This window comes from Ixodes scapularis, unplaced genomic scaffold (genome assembly GCF_016920785.2).
Source record: "Ixodes scapularis isolate PalLabHiFi unplaced genomic scaffold, ASM1692078v2 PGA_scaffold9__187_contigs__length_104089568, whole genome shotgun sequence".
Taxonomy (NCBI): Eukaryota; Metazoa; Arthropoda; class Arachnida; order Ixodida; family Ixodidae; genus Ixodes; species Ixodes scapularis.
This window is the reverse complement of record NW_024609884.1, coordinates 16,866,693-16,886,216: the sequence shown is the minus strand read 5'-3', so window position 1 is coordinate 16,886,216 and position 19,524 is coordinate 16,866,693. Positions and strand designations below refer to the sequence as shown.

At 49.0% G+C, this 19,524-nt stretch overlaps 1 pseudogene; it reads left to right on the top strand.

The window, feature by feature from the left end:
- The first annotated feature begins 18,542 nt into the window (after positions 1–18,542).
- On the top strand, positions 18,543–19,157 carry LOC121833726 (annotated as a pseudogene).
- Positions 19,158–19,524: the final 367 nt, after the last annotated feature.

The following is a 19,524-nucleotide window of genomic DNA, read 5'->3' as shown; positions in this document are numbered from 1 at the left end:
ATGCCAAACGCTATCTGAGAAAGACAAGGGTACCGGATGGCCTAGCTACGCCACTGGTTTCAGGGCTTAAAGAGTCACGAAATGGTGTCACAAAAACATGCTAACATAGCCACTTGCCTTTGCAAGTCTGTGACCCAGTGGGAATTGAACCGCTGACCCCTTGCCCAGTAGCTCGTGTTGTTGCAAACCCTTTGTTGCCCTATTGGTGGGAAAAGTCATGATCACCTAATCGCTAGATGTTACGTGATGACGTAATCAATATACAAAATGTCCCCCCCCCCCCCAAATTTTTGTTTTGTTTTGTTTGTTTTACTGCAAAAATAAACTATGCATCGCCGAACGCTCATTCTCCGTCCAAAGGTAGCTAAGGTTGAAGCCTGGGCGAGTTGGTGTGACATACTGAAAAGGTTAAAACAGCCCAAAAGACAACGGACAGGGTAAAGAAGGACACAGACAGAGCGCTGTCTGTGTCCTTCTTTACACTGTCCGTTGTCTTTTGTACTGTTTTATCCCCCAAAGGTAGTGATAGCGGTTCAAACCAGATGCTTAAGTTTCAGCACTAACCTTTATTTTATTCAAAAGTTGGATTTTCGGAAATTCTCAATGGGAAAATGGCGGCTAACAGAGCTCTATGGCGCCAGTTACCGAAAACGGGGAAAAATCGGCCCCATTTTCCCATTGAAATTTTCAGAAAATCATAACTTTGGATTAAGATAACGGTTCGTGCTGAAACTTTGGGATCTGGTTCAGACCGCTACCGCTACATTTGGGTGGAAAATAAGTTTTGCGGCAAAAAAACAAACAAACTCTTTTTTTTTTTTTTTGGAAGAGGGGGGGGGGGGGGGGGGACACGCTGTGTGTTGCATGATCACATAAGCTATATTGTGGTGACAGTGATGTGCTTGTTGCGCCATTTGCGCCAAAACTTATTTTCACTTTATTAATACGGAAGGTATAATAAATCGGGTATCGTATACACGGGTGGATTGTTATGGAAGGTTTGTTGGAATTTTTAGAACTTCTGATTATTGCTTCAAATAGCATCATATTAGATTTGATCTCTGTATCGAACATTGACAATACTCCGACGTTGTACAATATTTTTAATGTTTGTTGTCTGTTCTGGCTGGTTTGTTGAGGCCCGTTCACACACTTGCGTTCGACTTCGACACGACCGTTTTTAAGTCACTTGTGACGGCTTACGACTGGCTGCGCTGCTGCGAAGACGGTTGTAAGCCGTCACGAAAGGCTTAAAAACCAGCTTTTATCCTCTCGGGTGGCGGCGCCTCAATAATCGCACCGCAAAACTCGAAGGAGCACTCAGGGGCGTTCGATTCGACATTGATGCTTTCTCATTCACAACTCATAAGAAGGGCTTAGGTGTCCTCGGAACTTTTTAAAGTTTCTTGTGACGGCTTTCGACCGGATGCGCTGCTGCGGAGCCGGTCGTTAGCTGTCAGGAAAAGCTTAAAAGCCGGTTTTAGCCTCCCGGGCTCTAAGAACTCGCAAGTTTGTGAGTAGAAATCGGTCTTGTCCCTGTCGGTTGTAGTCAAGCGCAAGTCTGTGAACGGGCCTTTCGCTTTGTCGAGTGCTCTTGTCCCCGTGCACTGTTGTACTGCGGTGAAGCGACCACCGAAAAAGTAGGCATCGCGATTTTGCATGCATTGCTACCCGCGTGCTAAGGGTAAATCACTTCCTCAGAGTGCGGCATTACATACGATTTCTGAATAAAATTGAGGCTAGTGTATATGATATAGACTGCAATATTCTGACCATATCGTTTTCACAATCTAAATTTATCAAGGATATGTGAGCATTGCGCTGACACTTCTATGTTGTGTTGATGCCAACTCTCGCTTAGTTATTACCTTTATATAGGTTTCATCCATTCGATGGCACAATCAGTAGAGGAAAATTAAAACTAAATTAGCTGGAGCGGTAAATGCAATATCGGGGATAACCTTAACGAGCTCGACGGGATTTTCCTTTTTTTTCGTCAACAAGACATATTTATCGTTGCATGCTGATCTTTGTCGTGAAGTTCTGAATACATGTCATTGATATTCAGTAAAACAATGTCAGCTTCTTTTTTGTTCTTTTTTTCTTTTTTGTGAATTAAGAGCTGCATTTTTATTGCAACCTTTCGAACTTATAAAAACATCAGTTTGGGCTCTCGAAATTATTATAATCTAACATTATTTCAGTGGAATGTACTATTTGTTTATGTTTGATTTTATGCCTAAAACTTCTATTCGACGCAATTCGTACTGTCCTTCATCAATCAACATCTTGTTTCCATGCCTGGAGCATCTACGCACAACTAAACAGCTTGCTAGGGAATCAAACCTGCCATGCCATTGATGCTATCGCAAGGTTGCGCAGAAGTGGGAAGGCAAAGTAGGCAAACACATAAATCACTGTGTGCTAGTTGTGCTCAAAATTTCCTTTTTGCTGCACCAAAATGCTCGTTTGGCTCCCCCAAAAGAACTCGGTCCAATCACGTTACTGATGACGTCATTTCACGGGATCTCATGGCGTCATTTCATCTGGTTACATGAAGTCGTACATGTGGTCCTACGTGGTCGCGTCGCCCATAGTCGCAACAACCATGTGACTCGTGAGACCAACTGCGTGATCATGTGACCCCTAACCACCGATGACGTAAGAAATCGAATTACCTGACGTAGAGGGTCACGAGCCGCCGGGCAGCTGTGACACCACCACCTAGAATAATCGGAGCCTGTGCACCGGAATTTTGACGTGATCAGAGTGAGATGGAGCTAAGACACCTATTGGATACGAGTACTGCGTCAGTGCTCGGCTGTACCTCGTGTCCAATCAACGCGTCGAAGGACGCTCGCCATTGGGCTAGGGTCCAATGGCTGAGTTGGTGCCATGCTACTGTGGTGACGTTCCATATGGTGGAACAGGCACGTAGCCAGAGGGGGGGGGGGGGGGGGGGGGTGTAGTGGGCGCTACTGAAGTGATGGTGTTTTTTCTTATTGCTCACCAGAGGACACCATCATTTATAGAGGATTATATAAGGAGCGGCGCGTGAGATTAAAGGGCTTTTTTGGTTGTGGTCACGAGCTGAGCTGCTGTCACTTGGCCGTCGTCCGTTCCGAACGTTCCGAACATGGTGTCAGAAGCTGGTTAACGCCGTCATTATGGCGGAAGGTGAACCCCGTATCCAAGTGGTTCGCGTCGGAGCGTCGGGACTTCATCCTCCGGCTCCATTCACTTTCACCAGCCCGGCGAAATGGCCGACGTGGATCGCGACTTATCAGGACTACGCCTTCGCAGCCGGTCTCGATACTGCCAGCGACGAGGCGCAGGTACGCACGCTCTTGTACTGCATGGGACCGCAAGCTCGAAGCGTCCTGTCATCGTTGGGAGCGCCAACTCCAGAGACCCTGTCGTTCGCGGTCGTCAAAGAGAAGTTGGCCGGGCACTTCGTGCATCCCGTCAACGAAATATACGAGAGTCGCCGGTTCCACCGTCGGACGCAAGAGCAAGGCGAGTCTGTCGACGACTTCTTCACGTCGCTTCGTAACCTGGTCAAGCGCTGTGGTTACAACAGTGCGGACGTCGAAGACCGCCTGGTACGTGACAAATTCGTCGTGGGGTTGCGGGATGACAAGCTCTCTGACCAGTTGTGTCGTTCTACGAGGCTCTCTGCGGAAGAAGCGCTCTGTCAGGCCCGTGTTCATGAGGACGCCGAAAAAGAGCGGCTGTCACGCTCCAGTGTTGCCCGCGGGAATACCGCCCCCGAAAACCTGAACGTCGACACCGCGAGACGCAAGAAGATAGCGACCAGTCAATCGGCACGCCATCACGGCAAATCTGAGCAGTCCGCCAGTTCAACTTGTGAGTATTGCGGACGTCACCCTCACCTGCGGAAAGATTGCCCAGCGCGGAAATCGTCTTGCCATTTCTGCAAGAAGCAGGGCCATTTTGCAGAAGTTTGCAAAGCTAAGAAGAGAAAAGAACTCTTGGGCTCCGTGGAGCTTCACGCAGTCAGCACACGGCATGCAAGATACACCGAGGTGCGCGTGAATGGTCATCTTTCCAAGTTCAGAATTGACTCGGGTGCAGAAGTCACCGTTGTTTCACCCTCTTTTCCGGGGCTTCCTATTGTCCTGGACGAAGCCGACGGCGAGGTGTCGGGTCCCGGCAACCTACGTCTGAACGTTCTGGGGACTTTCAAGGCTACTTGGGAGTGGCGTGGTAAGTTCACGGTCCAGCGTCTCTACGTCGTGCAAAATCAGCACACGTCTCTTCTCGGACTGCCTGCCATTGAAGCTCTGGGCGTTATTCAGTTCCAGGACTCGACGGAATACGTTCCATCAACTCAAGCCAAGATTTTTCAAGGCTTGGGGGAACTCCAAGAGGAGTATCACATCCGTCTCCAGCCGAATGTTCGTCCATTTTCTCTGAGCGTTCCAAGACGGATTCCAATCCCTCTGCTAGGTGTCGTGAAAAAGGAACTGGATGACATGGAGGCCCAAGGTGTCATTCGAAAAATCGACACGCCAACTCAGTGGTGTTCCGGTCTAGTCGTTGTTCCCAAACCATCAGGCGGGTACAGACTGTGCGTGGACTTGACAAAGCTGAATCAAGTGATTCAGCGAGAACGTTACGTCTTGCCCACTGTCGAATACATACTGGGTCAGTTGGGTGAAGCTCAGATATTTTCCAAGCTCGATGCTAGGTCCAGCTTCCATCAGGTGAAACTTAGTCGTGACAGTGAAGAGCTCAAGACGTTCATCACTCCCTTCGGCCGGTATTGCTACAAGCGTCTTCCATTTGGCATCGCATCGGCACCGGAGTACTTTCAACGCCTGATGTCAAGACTTCTTGAAGGTCTCTCGGGTGTCGTCAACATGATTGACGACATTCTAATCTTTGGGAGGGATCGTCGCGAACACGATCAACGTCTGGCCGATGTCTTGAGTCGCCTGGAACAAGCTGGGGTTACACTGAACGAGAAAAAGTGTGAATTCCGCATCACCTCTGTCAAGTTCCTAGGCGTTGTAGTGGATGCCGAAGGAATTTCGCCAGATCCAGACAAAATCAAAGCCATCAAGAATTTGATGCCACCAGAAGATATCAGCGGTGTACGCCGGTTGCTTGGGATGGCTAATCACATCGGACGGTTCATTCCACACCTTGCTGACGTTACCACACCAATTCGCTCTCTGTTAAACAAGAACAGCGTCTGGATGTGGGGTCCTAGCCAAGAGGAGGCTTTCGCCCGCCTCAAGTCACTACTTAGCTCTGAAACATGCATGGCAAAGTACCACCCGCGCTACCCTACCGTAGTATCTGCAGATGCCAGTTCTTATGGTTTGGGAGCCGTGCTGCTTCAAGAGCAACCTTCGGGGACTCGGCGGGCTGTCGCCTTTGCTTCCAGATCCCTCACTCCCACGGAGGGTCGCTACAGTCAAACGGAGAAGGAGTCTCTAGCCGTAACGTGGGCCGTCTTACGGTTCGACCAGTATATTCGTGGTCTGAACTTCGAGGTCGAGACAGATCACCTTCCTCTTGTCGCCCTTCTCGGAGGAAAGGACCTGGAGCTTTTGCCACCGCGGGTGCAACGCATGCGAATCAAGCTGATGCGTTATCAGTACAACATGAAGTATGTACCGGGAAAGCTCTTGGCGACTGCCGACACACTCTCACGAGCACCTTGTGACGCGCCAGCTTCGAAAGAAGTAGGGAGTGTGGAACTCTTTATTGGCGAAGTCTTCAAAGACCTGCCGCCAGCGGTGGCGAGTCGACTGGAAGAAGTCCGCCAGCACCAAACGCAAGATGGGGAGTGTTCCATGGTAGTAACTTACTGTGGAAGAGGTTGGCCCAGCAAAAACAAAGTGCCAGCTCACATTGCTCCGTATTGGAAGGAGAGAGAACGATTGAGCGTCTACAAAGGCGTACTACTTCTAGATCGCCGCATCGTCATTCCGTCCGCTCTCCGACAGAGTATCCTGGCCTTACTGCACGAAGGGCACCAGGGCGTTCGCCGCTGTCAAGAACGCGCCAGAGAAAGCGTTTGGTGGCCGAACTGCAATTTACACATCGAACATCTTGTAGCCCAGTGTGCCAAATGCGCCGAAACTCGTGTGGTACACTCTGAGCCGATGATGCAGACTCCAACGCCAGAAAGACCGTGGCAGCGCCTCGGGATAGACCTTTTCCAGCTAAAAGGACGTGATTACGTTCTGATTGTAGACTACTACTCAAGGTTTCCTGAGGTCATCTCTCTCGGATCTACATCTGCGCAAGCAGTCATCTCGGCTGTCAAGAGTTGCATGGCTCGCTGTGGGATCCCGGACGTCGTCCGGTCAGATAACGGACCGCAGTTTGCATCTCACGAGTTTTCAAACTTTGCTCAGGCGTACGGATTTCGCCATGAGACTAGCAGCCCGCGGTACCCCCAGAGTAACGGCGAAGTAGAGCGTATGGTGCGTACCGTGAAGGACTTGTTCGCAAAAAGTTCTGATCCGTACCTGGCCCTCCTAGCGTACCGAGACACACCTGGTGTCAATGGCGTGTCTCCTGCACAGTTGTTAATGGGGAGAAAACTTCAAACTCGACTTCCTGGTTTACCCGAACGACTTGAGCCAGCATTGCCCAGCCATCAGAACTTTAAGGCGAGAGATGCCGCAAACAAGTTACAGCAGGCAAAGAACTACAATCGCCGGCATAGTTCAAGTCCTCTGACTCCCTTGAAGTTGGGGGATGACGTGTGGGTTAAGGACGTCAATTGCCGAGGCCGTATACTCAGCCCCGCTCAGCGACCACGGTCATATGTGGTGGAAACGCCCAGGGGCACTCTGCAGCGAAACCGTCAGCATCTTGTCCCCTTCTCAAACGGCCAAGCAGAAGAAGAACCGTCGGCTAGTTCACAGCAGTCTCTGCCTGTTGAGGGTCAACGAGTATCATCGCAAGAGCCTCAGCAAGAAGGACTTCGGCTGAGACGCACACGTTGCGGTCGTGAGATTCGACCGCCAAGGCGATTGGACTTATAGGTCTTAAGAGGGGAGATGTAGTGGGCGCTACTGAAGTGATGGTGTTTTTTCTTATTGCTCACCAGAGGACACCATCATTTATAGAGGATTATATAAGGAGCGGCGCGTGAGATTAAAGGGCTTTTTTGGTTGTGGTCACGAGCTGAGCTGCTGTCACTTGGCCGTCGTCCGTTCCGAACGTTCCGAACAGGGGGGGCCCGAAATTTTTCATTTTGCTGGGGCCTCCCCTCCCCCTCATAACATTTTGTCATGAGCGAAACAATATCCTGGCTACGTGCCTGTGGAGAAAGATGGGGGGCCTTCGGAGGCCTTCATTATCCTAGATGGTGTTAGCTGTGGCGGTTCCTCGCACCCTGCAAAAATGAACTTAAGGCCCGTTCACACACTTGCAACCGAGTAGGACGGACTGAGACAAGACAGGTTCTTAAGCCTCTTGCGACGTCTTAGGACCGGATGCGCTGCTGCGGAGCTGGTCGTAAGCCGTCGCAAGAGGCTTAAGAACCGGTCTTGTCTCTCTCAGTCGTACTCGGTTGCAAGTGTGTGAACGGGCCTTTACTGTGGTACTTCGCATAAATCCGACGACACTGTCCCCTCCGCACTAGCTAGAGTTGGCTTAAATAAGGTTTGTGGACGAATTCTGGAAAGATTATGTGCAGCGTGTCTTCCGAGCTCAGAAATGCTCATAAACAAACACCCACACGGCAGCTCAGGAGATATGAAACTTGGGCAGTAAACAAAACTGCACTGTATCGGCAGAAACTTGCACCATCTAGCCAACAGCTTTGGAGGCATGCGGCCCTCATGTCGTTCACCGCCACCGCCACTCGTCTAGATGACCGCAGCTTGCCGGCCAATACAATGGTGCTTATTTGCGCGCTCACTGGTGTTCGATGCGGCCATGCGGCCTGCTGATCCCACGCCAGGAGCTTGCAATTTTAGCCCCATTCCCCTTTTTCGACCTTCTCAAAACACCCGTCTTTGATCCGTCGTATTTGCCCCATTCGCATTTCATCCATCGCATTCCAACGGTTCCTGGAGCACGAGGCACACAGCGGAGTGTTTTACTTCTGTGTGGTAAGGTCGGTCCCAAGGCGCGGTCAGTCTCCGTGCGTTTTAAGTGTTCAGGGCTTCATCCCCATCAGTTAACGGTGCTTTTCTGAATTCGTGCCCCGGCGCGCCGCGCTTTCGTGAGCTGCTCAGCGCGAGTGCCATTTTTATTTGGTGTAGAGTGTGGGCTTTCCCTGAGAAAACTGGGAGGGCCCCAGAGCACGTATTCAAATGGCATCCGATTGAGCGCGTGATGCCAGAGATCGTGACGCTTTCTTTTATTCCTCCATCTAATTTCCTCGCCCGTGGTCATGTGATGGGGGCATGTCGCGTAGTATTCATTAGCTAATTGTAGTGCTTGATTTTGAATTTTTGATGCGATCTAGACGAGTGTACCACTCATCCAGATTGGATCTGTCAAGTTATTCGTTAGGTTTTTGGGAGTTCGTAGGTAATCGTAAGTTTAAGGCTGGGGCTGATTTAAAGTTAACAAGACGTTTATTAATTGGGGTTACAATCGGTTACACAGGTTACATTATGTCGGAAGGAAGAGCGGTCGTCTTGTCCGTTTCGCACGGCGTCCCGAAGTCGTCTCTCTTGCGAAGGGGCTTCTCGGTAAGACGTAACCCGACGCCTTGCTCCTCTCGCCTCAGAATCCCGCCCGGGTCACGTAAACCAGGGGGGCCCGATTTTGGGGGCTCCATGGAGGTACAATGGGAAAGCCCAGTCTGGACGAATTTGTGGTCGACTGTCTGGGTCTCTGTCTGGCAGGCTCGGTGACCCTCCTCGTGGAAGGCGCGTGACGCTGACACATCAAACATTCTACTTCGAGCAGTGGAACCATCAGGGAGGTAGGGGTCAGTAACAAGCAATTCCATGGAGGCATGTCACAGGAGAATACATGTCTGGAAGAGCCCATCCCAGCGTCTTCTCGTTCATTAATCTAATCAAGCGCGACGAGACCTTGACAAGGTTAATGTTGCTTCAGGTTGCGGGTGGACGAGCTTTCCGTGCGCAAGGCTCGTCAGCGCCCCCGGAATAAAGAGGCAGAGGAAAGGGGCGTACCCCCCCCCCCCCCTTTCACGGGCATTTCCGACATTTATAGTAGACAATTCAGGGGACGGGTAGGGAAATTTTGGCCGGATTTAAAGCTTCCGTGTGGTAACATTCAACGCGTCATAACATCCACCGAGTCAAAACATCCATTCGTGGATGTTCTGAATCTTTGGACCTTCTGACGCGTTAGACTTTCTGACTCGGATGGACGTTCTTTCTCGTTGTATCTGCTTGAACTTAGAGCTGTTGCTAAGTGTGCATAGATTAGTGTCCGCGTTCCCTCCGCAGGCCCACTGAAGCAGTTGCTAAAGCTACGGGCGCACGGAGACTTGAAAGTGACCTCGAGGGCCGAAAGTGAAGACGACCTATTCCAAAATATTTCAGGAGAATCTCTGTGAGAGAGACTACCCAGGCGAGTTAGTTTAGAAACGACATTCTATCTAAACCGTGACCTTCTAAAATTATCCATAAATCTCATTCAAACCCCAAGGACTCATATGCCTTGCACGTGACGTCATATGGTACCGTACCTGCCGCCATTGCTCCGAACCATGCTCCCGTGCCCGTACCTTGTGCAGCATATACTTGGCACCATCCATTTTTTTTTCTTCTCGGCAAGCCTTGCCAGAACCAAGCCTTGCCGAGAAAAACAAGTTCGATGGTGCCAAATGTATGCTGCACAAGATATACCGGCACAGGAGCATGGTACGCACCAATGGCGGCTGATGTGACGTCAACGCAAGCCATGCTTGGCGAACTGTGTAGTCTGAGGCAACAATATTTAATTAAGATCACGTCTTTTCCGAGAACAACGTGGCATTAGAAAAGTGGTTGAACAATCTCATCCCTGTAATCGATCTCTTCCGCTCGAACCGTTGCCCTGGCATTAGCACCCGCCGCAGATTGGCGGAAAAATTGTGAGTATGGTTGTCTCATTAACTGTTCCCGAAGAACTCGCTACTTTAGCGAACGGCAATGTTACGGCGGTGGACGTTCATTCGAAGTTGGCTGGTTTCGCAGCCAGACTACTCCGGGCCTCGCATTTGGCGCAGTGACAAACGCTCCCGTGAGGTGGGGTCACATGCCTCGCTTCGACGCTCTTACTTGTTATTTCTAAATTACAGACGCGCTGAAATACTGAAGAAAGCTCCCCGTTCCACCAAATAAAATAAACAAGAAAGCTCCAACTCTCTGCAAGCAACCACTTTTGAGAGTATAGACGTTTTCAGACAGCTAGCTGTGCATGGGCGCTGCCACAACCGACTTTCAGTTTTTGTTTCCTCTTATTCCGTTCACTTCACCATGTCATTGCCACAGTGGGACAGGTTATTGCCACTTTAGGTGCTACTGTGTCCTCACCAGCATAGAACTTTGTGGAGGTTTATCAACGCCCACTTCAGTGGATCGGCATCTCGGTAAGACAAGAGAAGGTCGGCAATGGCGGCTCAATCTGGCGCTTGTTTAAAGCGTCTATACGCCCTATTTGCTTTGCTGTGCTGAAAGCTCAGTGTAGTTGGCTGTATTTTATTTGTTTACAGAAACAACTTCCAACTACAAAAAGTACACCCTAGTTATGAAAAAAAAAGTGTGAAACATCAACAGTTAGGTAACACATCCAGTAAGGGCTGTTAATTCACTCACAAAAAATCAAGGCACAAACAAGCAAGTTAAAAATTAAAATCGCTTCTTAAAAGTGATCTTCGCAAGTCCCGCTCACAATGGCGCTTAGAAGTCATTTCAGTCCGACGTCGTCACTATCTCGGTCAGTGATTTCCCTACCCACCCCCCTAGGGGCCCTAAACTCGTCAAGCACAAAGTTCGGGCCGAAGTTGACGGAGCGCACCGATTGGACAACCACGACGATGACTTCGCGTTTTTGCCGCGGACGTCCAATCAGCGCGCTCCGCGAACTTTCGGCTCCAACTTTGTGTTTGACGAGTTTAGGGCTCTAGGTGTGGTAGGGAACACCACCTAGAATACTCAGAGTCAGCGAACGCCCTCTTCTTCCTCCATGAGAGTCATCACAGTCGGATGGCGCCAACTGAGCGTCCTGCGACGCGTTCATTAGATACGAGGCTCAGCCGAACGCAGACGGAACCCACGTCCTCATGTGTGTGTTTTTGTTCGATCTCTCTGTGATGACTCCAGAATTCTAGTGCATTGGCTATACTTCAGATGGTGTTGGTCGCGTGGTCATGCCTCGAAGCAGTGATCTGGGGCTGTATATGGCAGTTCGAAAACAAGAAAGGGGTAGAGATAACGGGTGCAAACCAGCATTTTTTTTTTCAAAAATATTACTTGAATGTCGACAAAAAAAAAATCTCCATATTGCGTCTGTCGAAGCTAACTGCTTGGCAGGTTCGCCGGAGTCGTGCCAAGCGACTCCGGTGAATCCGTCGGAACACTTCGATGGAAGCGACGTACTCGATATTCCACAGCGACCTCTTTCTGACAGATGGCCAGTATGCCATCATCATAGCTGCCTTTCACATTGACTCAAGAAACTGACACCGAAGACAGGGTACGATGCCTAATTACGCAATGTTACGCGTTCGAAATAGTAGCACACTTTTCGGAGCCCATTTTGATCGCGTATACGCCACTATCGTTTAGAAGCCGAAACACTCCAGGTTACAATTTCTGGCCGGCTAAACAGTGCAGATGTTTCACTCCATAGGTTCGCCGTTCCCGTACATTCGACGGCGCTTGTTGTTTCGATCGGGAACGGCTGCTGGTGCGTACGACTAGCATGTGATAATGGATAGCACATATAGGTCATCCTTCATTTCATTTAAATCTACCTTTGGCGGGTCGTCGAGCTTCCAGCTTTTACCGGCACAACGTGCATGTGCATCCGGCACGTTAGGCCTACGAAACTTCTTTGGGAGGGGGGGGGGGGGGGGGGGGGGGGGTAGCGCATCCTCGGAGTGGTCATGTCCACGCACACACTCGCCCAGTCGAGTGCACGAATTTTGCTCAACAACACACGGCAAGAACGGCAGGTTCAGATCGCAGAAATGCGATCTGAACCTGATTCCCGAAGGCGACATCCTGAAATGCGACATCCTGATTCCCGAATGCGGCGCTCGTGCGAGGCCTTATTGGAAAACCACCGTCGTCACCATGCTCTATTTATTCCGTCGTCAGCTACGCGAAGACCGCGGGGCTACGCTGCGCTATTCGTCGCGTTGCGCGTGAACGTGTTCGTACACACTTCCTTTATCCCATCTTGCCTCGATCCGCGAACCGCACCACCAAAGGAAAGCACAACCCGAATTAAATTTCTGGCTATGCCACGGACCATACAAGGTTGAAAACGTCGACGTTCAGGTGGGTGTTTTGACTCATTGAATTCGGATGGATGGTTTGACTGGTTGGATGATTTGGCTCAGTGGATGTTTCGACCGTACTTGAATGTTCTGATCCGGTGGACGTTCTGGCTCGAGTGTCACGCGGCCTGTTGAACATTTTGACTCGTTCGATGTTGTGACCACAAGCAGTGAAGGGGGGAAGGGGAAACGCTCTCCCCCCCCCCCCCCCCCCCCCTTTAAGCCACCAAGGTAATTTTTTTAAGGAAAAGAAAAACGATACACGCCATCCTTTTTAGGAAGATATGATCAGCTTTGAGTGACATGGCTATAGGAGGACAACAAAATAGATCTGGGCAGCGCATCGCCCGTGACGTCATCTCTCTGCAGACCCCCCCCCCCCCCCCCCCCCTCCTCTCTCCCCTACTCTTTTGATGCCCCTGAGCTGTGTGAAACTATGGTCAATCCAGTCGTTTTATATTTCACACGCGCCGAACAAGTGCCATTCTGTCGCAACGCCAACGGGACCAAATGAGCATGGGCCCAAATGTGACAAATCTGGATGTTTTGAGAAGGTTCAGCCGCGAAGACCCAAACGAAAATGGATCAAAATGCGAATGAGACCTTTTGAGATACACCCGTTGATGCAAGTGCAACGTAAGCAGCCACGGCCACACGGGCAGCGCGCAGAGGTTGTGATTGTTATTAGGGAGTTTTAGAATAGCGCACGCTAAAGCTTTGCGCACGCAAGGAATAGCGTCGTCGCCACTGCGCATGCGCCGAACGCTAACCACGCTCGGTTTGGAAAACCCAGTAAGGTGGGTAACGATCACCGGCAAGTTGATGCTTGCGACGCGCGAACATTTCTCGGCGAAGGTACGGTGTGCGAAGGTCAGTCAGACGAGACCTATCTTGCCGAGGCAACGCAGGCGGGCACGACCGGTCGACCGCTCGCGTCGCATTGTCATGTTTAAAGGGGTCATGAAACGCTTTTCCAACTTTTTCTTGTTTAGCTTTCCTCCTCAACTCATAAATCGCGCATTCCACCAAACAGTTAAAGAAGACGAAAAGAAGGGAGGCCCTTCTCGCTCGGAATCTGGTTTGTGTAACCGGACAGAGCCATTGTCCCCCTAGAAGATTAGCCCGTCGCTCAAAATTCAGACAAAAGTGCTTTCCCCACCCCGTTCATTCCGAAGCTGGCAGTGCTGTGGAAGCTACGTGCTCGTTGGGCCAGCCACACTCGCTACGTGAGTGTGGCAAATGCGGCTGCAGAGAATGAAGTCAGGTGATGAAAGGGAGGCGGCTGATTGGTCGGGCAAGCGCGTAGCTTCTAGCACAATGTCAGCTTAGGGGTGAAGGGAATAAGTGAGGTCCGGTTGCGTGTGACGTCAGTTTGGACCCGATGACGCGCTTTTGGGACCGCGGATGTATCACAGTGAAAAGGCAGAGAGGTTGCGAAGGGGAGGAGGTGCGAAATAGTCCGCTCTGTTTTCAAATTTTCGCACTGGAAGTCAGGCTTTTGACTTTCTACCTTTTTTCTTTTGGTCCACTGAAGGATGTGCTATTAGTAAAATCCCAATCTAAAATGATTTATCCCAACCCAAAAATTGTTTCATGGGCCCTTTAAGCAAATCTAAAGTGTTACTCAACACCAAAAAAACTTTTTTTTTTTTTTTTTTTTTTTTTTTTAAGTTACAGCATTTCGTGTGTGAAATAAAAAGTGTTTATGTATCTTTGTGTCGTTGCAAGCACGAGATGCTTGTGCTTTTGCGTCGCGGCGGAGAAACGCTATTCTAAAACTCTCTTGCGTAGCGTGCTCTGAAATTGAATACGTCATTTTAAAACTCCCTATTATGCACATCGAAGATTAATTTCTCCACGGAATCATTAAGTCACAAATAATATCTTGGCACACTGGCAGTTAAGCAGCAGTACAAGAAACTTCGTTCCATACTTTTCGTGTAAGGCTCGTGTCGTATCTGCGTGTTTATGATAACAGCATGCCATGAAGTATGCACTTTTATGTATGACGTCAGAGTGCTGTGCGCCTGCGTCCGGTGTATCTTATCTGTATATATTGAGCCCCGATTTGATGTACCACTAGTTGTTGGTCCCGAGGCTGCCTGTGTTGCACTTCGCAATAAAGTGCTTTGCCAGACTTGCATCCCGGCCCCTAAATGTAACAGCTCGCCAAGTATTAAGCGCTGGAGAACGCCAGCCACCTGCGTAGTCCTTCGTTCGAACTCTTTTTGTTCACGTTCCGCCTACTGAAAAGCATGGCGAAAGAGCCCAAGTACGCACTTGACCTCGCCACCTCGCCGCGTCCTTCCTTACGATAAAGCAACAAAGCGTTCGCTTTATGGAGGAACGCACGAACGCAGCGTCTAAAGCCAGTAACGGCAGACGCCATCTTCCGAACGTCGTCTGCTAACGTTAACGCTGTAGTTGTAGCTGGGTTCAGACACTGCGTGCGCGTGCGCGTCTATTGCTAGCCGAGTTGTACAACTTGGCTATCAAGCCGCTTGTGAAAGTTGGTATCGTCGGTTCAACGTGAGTGCGCGGTACATCGAACTGAAGGTTTGGGGTGTATTTCACGTGACAAGGGATATATATATATATATATATATATATATATAATTTTTTTTTAGAGCACAGCTTTTATCGCGTTCGTTTCCGGGTTGAGCGGCGTCGCCGTTACCGTCGGCGTAACCGCGCGAAATTTAGCGGGAAATTTGACGTCACGTGACCTCAACACCATTCAATCCCCCGCTAAATTTAGCAGGGAAAATGACGTCACATTACTTGTTGTCAAGTCACTTATGAACAAAGTCAGTTTCTCCGCTAGATTTAGCGGGAAAATTGACGTAGGGGGAGGACGAGGAGGAACCGAGGGGAGGACGAGGATCAGAGGAGGAGGGGCATGCCTTCCCCTCCGTACCCTCCCCTCCTCCTCCTCAAGAGCTGCGCTCTAATTTCGCATTACAGAGATTTGTAAATGTTTATTTTTTTCTTTTTAGTGTGATACACCGTTCCTCTATTTCCGATTACAGTAAATGTATATGCTCCGCTTGCGGAACAGACTATCGAAATGGTCTCAAATGTTGACCTCCAAGTCTCCTGCAGGAGCGACCGTCGCTCTTGCAGGAGACGTGACTGCACATGAGGCGGTGATTTACCGCGCATGCGCCGTCGTGCTTCTCCCGGGTCCCTCGGAAGCACGACCCCCTCCCTGGCTCGGAGGCACGCGCGCGCGCACGCTGCGTCGTCGGTTGTCATGCTGTCTGCTCGTTCATGCCCGCTTTAAAACAGCGCTCGCGTTATAGAAAGAACGCAATTACGCATGTGGAAATGGCACACACAAATTCTGAAGGTTCAAGAAGTTCCCTGTCCGTCAAACGTGACTGCAAGATGTACATTTCGCGAACGAAGAGCGGAAACGTCAGAACACTTAGGCAACTCGTAAGGTGAAACACTGCGACAGCTGAGGTGTGGCGTCGGAGCCGCTAAGGTGTCATTAGGCTCGGCGGCACGCCTGCAGTGGGTTTCGCTCACCAGCGCCCCGTACGTCACCGATGGAAGTCTGCTCTCGCTGGCCCGGCATCACCTGGGCGCTCCCGTGCTGATGTCGAACCTGTTGTCTATATACTATGGAAGCCTTGTCCACTTACAACCTTTCTACAATGCCTCTGAACGAGCTGCCGCACCGCCTGACATCGCCCGTACCGCTGCACCCGTCGCAAGAGGCCACAACATCGACACCTTCATCACTCGAGCGTCTACTCTGCGATAAAAGACTGCCCGAGATCTGCATCTGCTTCATTGGGCTCGGCGGCACGCCTGCAATGAGTTTTGCTCACCTGCGCCGCATGTTTTTTGCTCGGGTAATAACTTGCTGCTCTTTACATACATCGCGTAATTACGCCGCGTTGCTAGTGCTGCCGACTCCCGAGCCCAGGCTATTATGTTACTATTGTCTATGAATGTGCATGCGTAATACTGAAACTACTGCTTTTATCTGGGGATGTTAAAGTTGAATCTTGGTCCCCATCCTCGTTCTACATGTATGAATACCATTGAAAACACCACAAAATGTCGGCCCTAAACGACATCAATCTGTGCAAACATCACTCTTAGAGGAAATGAAATCGATCCGTTCACAACTATGAGAACATGATAGAACGTTCAACGATATTAAAAAAAAAAAAAAGACTTACGAATATAGAAGAGGATTCCTCGTCTAAATTACAATCAAGTCACAAATCGAAAGCGTTCAGACTCTCGCCAAGGACAGCGCTATAGAAATCGCTCACCTGACAGCCAGATTCGACGACTCTGAAGACAGGGCTCGTCGAACAAGTCATATCTTTGTCGGACGCACAAATAATCAACGCGAAACAGGGACCCAGTCAGAAAGCCTAATAATGAGCATTGCAGCGCCAGGGCTACACGTACCCCTCCAACCGACAGACAGCGAGCGAGCCCACAGGATTGGAACCTTCCAGCCAAACAAAAATATACCTATTATTATAAAGTTCGCACATTTCAAAATCAGAGAGCAAGTTCTTTCATTTGCTAAAAAACTTAAGAGTACCAGCTACAGTATTTCCGAAGACTATACTTGCCAAACACACGCACTGCTCGAAAACATTTGCTTGAATTTGATAAAAACCAACTCAGTCCCTTCAGGCTCCGTCATGATAAACTCAAAATTAACACGACTTACGTATACGATCACACTACACAAGAGGTTATTCCACGTCCCTAGTAGCTATCAACAAACTTTTCTGTGCGTTCAAACAACAGCTGCTTATATTTCCTTAATGCGAACATCAAAATGTATTTTGCCCAAACGAGAATCGCTTCGCAGTCTCATTCATACCACTCAATGTAATCTTGTCGTGCTCACCGAAACGTGGTTAAATTAATCAATTTGTGATACAGAATTGTTATCTTCTTTTCCTAACTTTGATATCTTTCGGCGCGATCGTGCGAGCAAACGCGGCTAAACTCCCTAGATAAGAGCTTTCTACAAGTAGCGACATTCTTTGAAGCGCCGACTGCGTGACGGTGCAGGTTTTAGAAAGCGAATGGCGGCGCACAGCAGAGGTATCAACTGAATGCCGCCATTTTCTTCCAGCGGAATGTGCTTTGTCATTTGTATACTGGTAGTCGTTACTTGTAAAATAAGTATCAAGGGACTTTAAACGCGGCGGAGGAGTTTTGTTGGCTGCTCATCGCAACCTGCGATGCGTTGCCATTAGCACGCCCTCCCCTTTGGAAGCCACGTTTATATCCTGTAATGCTTCCTACCCACCCATTAATATTGCTGCTTGTTACCGCCCACCAGATGCCGATTCCCTTTTTATTCCTGAAATTCATGAAGCCCTCCGAAGGATAACTACGTCATATCAGCAAGCTCCCATTCTTCTGCTCGGTGTCTTTAACTTTCCTACAATAACCTGGGCCGACCTGGCACTTACTACATCCAAACACAACACAGGAAGCGACTTCGTTAACACGTGCCTCACATTTGGTTTATCGCAACTTGTTTCTTCCCCAACCGAGCAAACTGATCATTCTCGTAACATTCTTGACCTTGTACTTGTTTCGCATCCTGAAAACATGTCGTCAATTACATATCTACCCGGTTTCAGTGATCGCGTAACAATACACGCCACATTTCAGTGTCAACTTTCGCACCCCAAAAAAGTGAAAAAAACTTTAACACTGTATGATAAAGGTGACTACAAAAGCATGAACGAAGAACGAGACGCTTTCTGCAGCTGGTTTCTCACTGACTTTGCAAAACGTTCTGTTGATATTTTTTTAAAAACAAAATGAAAGATCTAATCACAACGTAAATTCCCACTATCTCTGTTATTGAGCAAGCATCAACTCCGTGGTTCAATAACCTGCTCAAACGTATCAGCAACAAACAACAACAACAGCAACAACAACAACCACAACAACAACGGCAGTTTAGATCAGTTAAACTGTCGAACAGCAGGCACGGGCATCGGACAAATACGAGGCTACCGAAACAATGTTTGATTCTCTTGTTGCTCGAGCCAAACGCACGTTTCTTTCTTCTACTTTGCCCGCGATGTTGCATAGCAATCCCAGGCAATTTTGGAAAATGATCAACCCCGGTCAATCAAAGCCCATATCATTATGCGATCAGAACAACTCGCTCATTCCCAAACATGACATTCCCCAAATATTGAACTCCTCCTTCTGGTTTGTTTTTACGCAAGAACCAGCCGGCGATCTCCCTTAATTTCCTTATTCTGATCACCCGGCCATGCCCAACATAACCTTTACTTCTAATGGGGTTCTAAAAGCAATCGAAGTTTTTAAATTAACGTCATCCGTGGGTGTTGACGGCATCAATTCGAAGATACTAAAAAACACGAAGAGTGCCACAAGCCTCCTTTTATCACACATTTTTCAGCAATCTCTCTCACCAGGAGTGGTGGAAGGTGGACACGATCGTTCCCGCATCGAAAAAAGGTTAACCTCAAGCAGCAGTTATCGTCCCATTTCAGTCACCAGTGTTTTATCAAAATTAATGGAGCATATAATTTACTCGCATGTTGTAAATTTCTTAGTGTCTGTAATATTTTTGCACCCGAGCCAACAAGGTTTCTTAAAAGGACTTTCTTGTGAAACCCAGCTTGCTCTTTTTACTAACGATCTAAGTTCAAGTGCTGATTATGACATACCTGTGGAAGCCCTCTTTCTAGATTTCGAAAATACTTTCGATAAAGTTCCACACCAACGTCTCTGATTAAAACTTTCGCGTTTAAACCTCGACTCTCAACTTTGTAACTGGATTCGTGACTTGTCAAACCGACAACAATTCGTTCATGCTAATAACCACCCTTCGCCCCAATCCCCGGTTGCTTCTGGAGTGCCCAAGGGCACTGTTCTCGATCCCTTAGGTTTCTTAATTTACATAAACGACGTACCTGCTAATATCTCATCAAACATATGCTTATTCGCAGACGATTGCGTTGTTTATCGTCCTATAAATAACAGCACTGACGTTCACGCCCTCCAGTCTGATCTTCACCATATCGAGGACT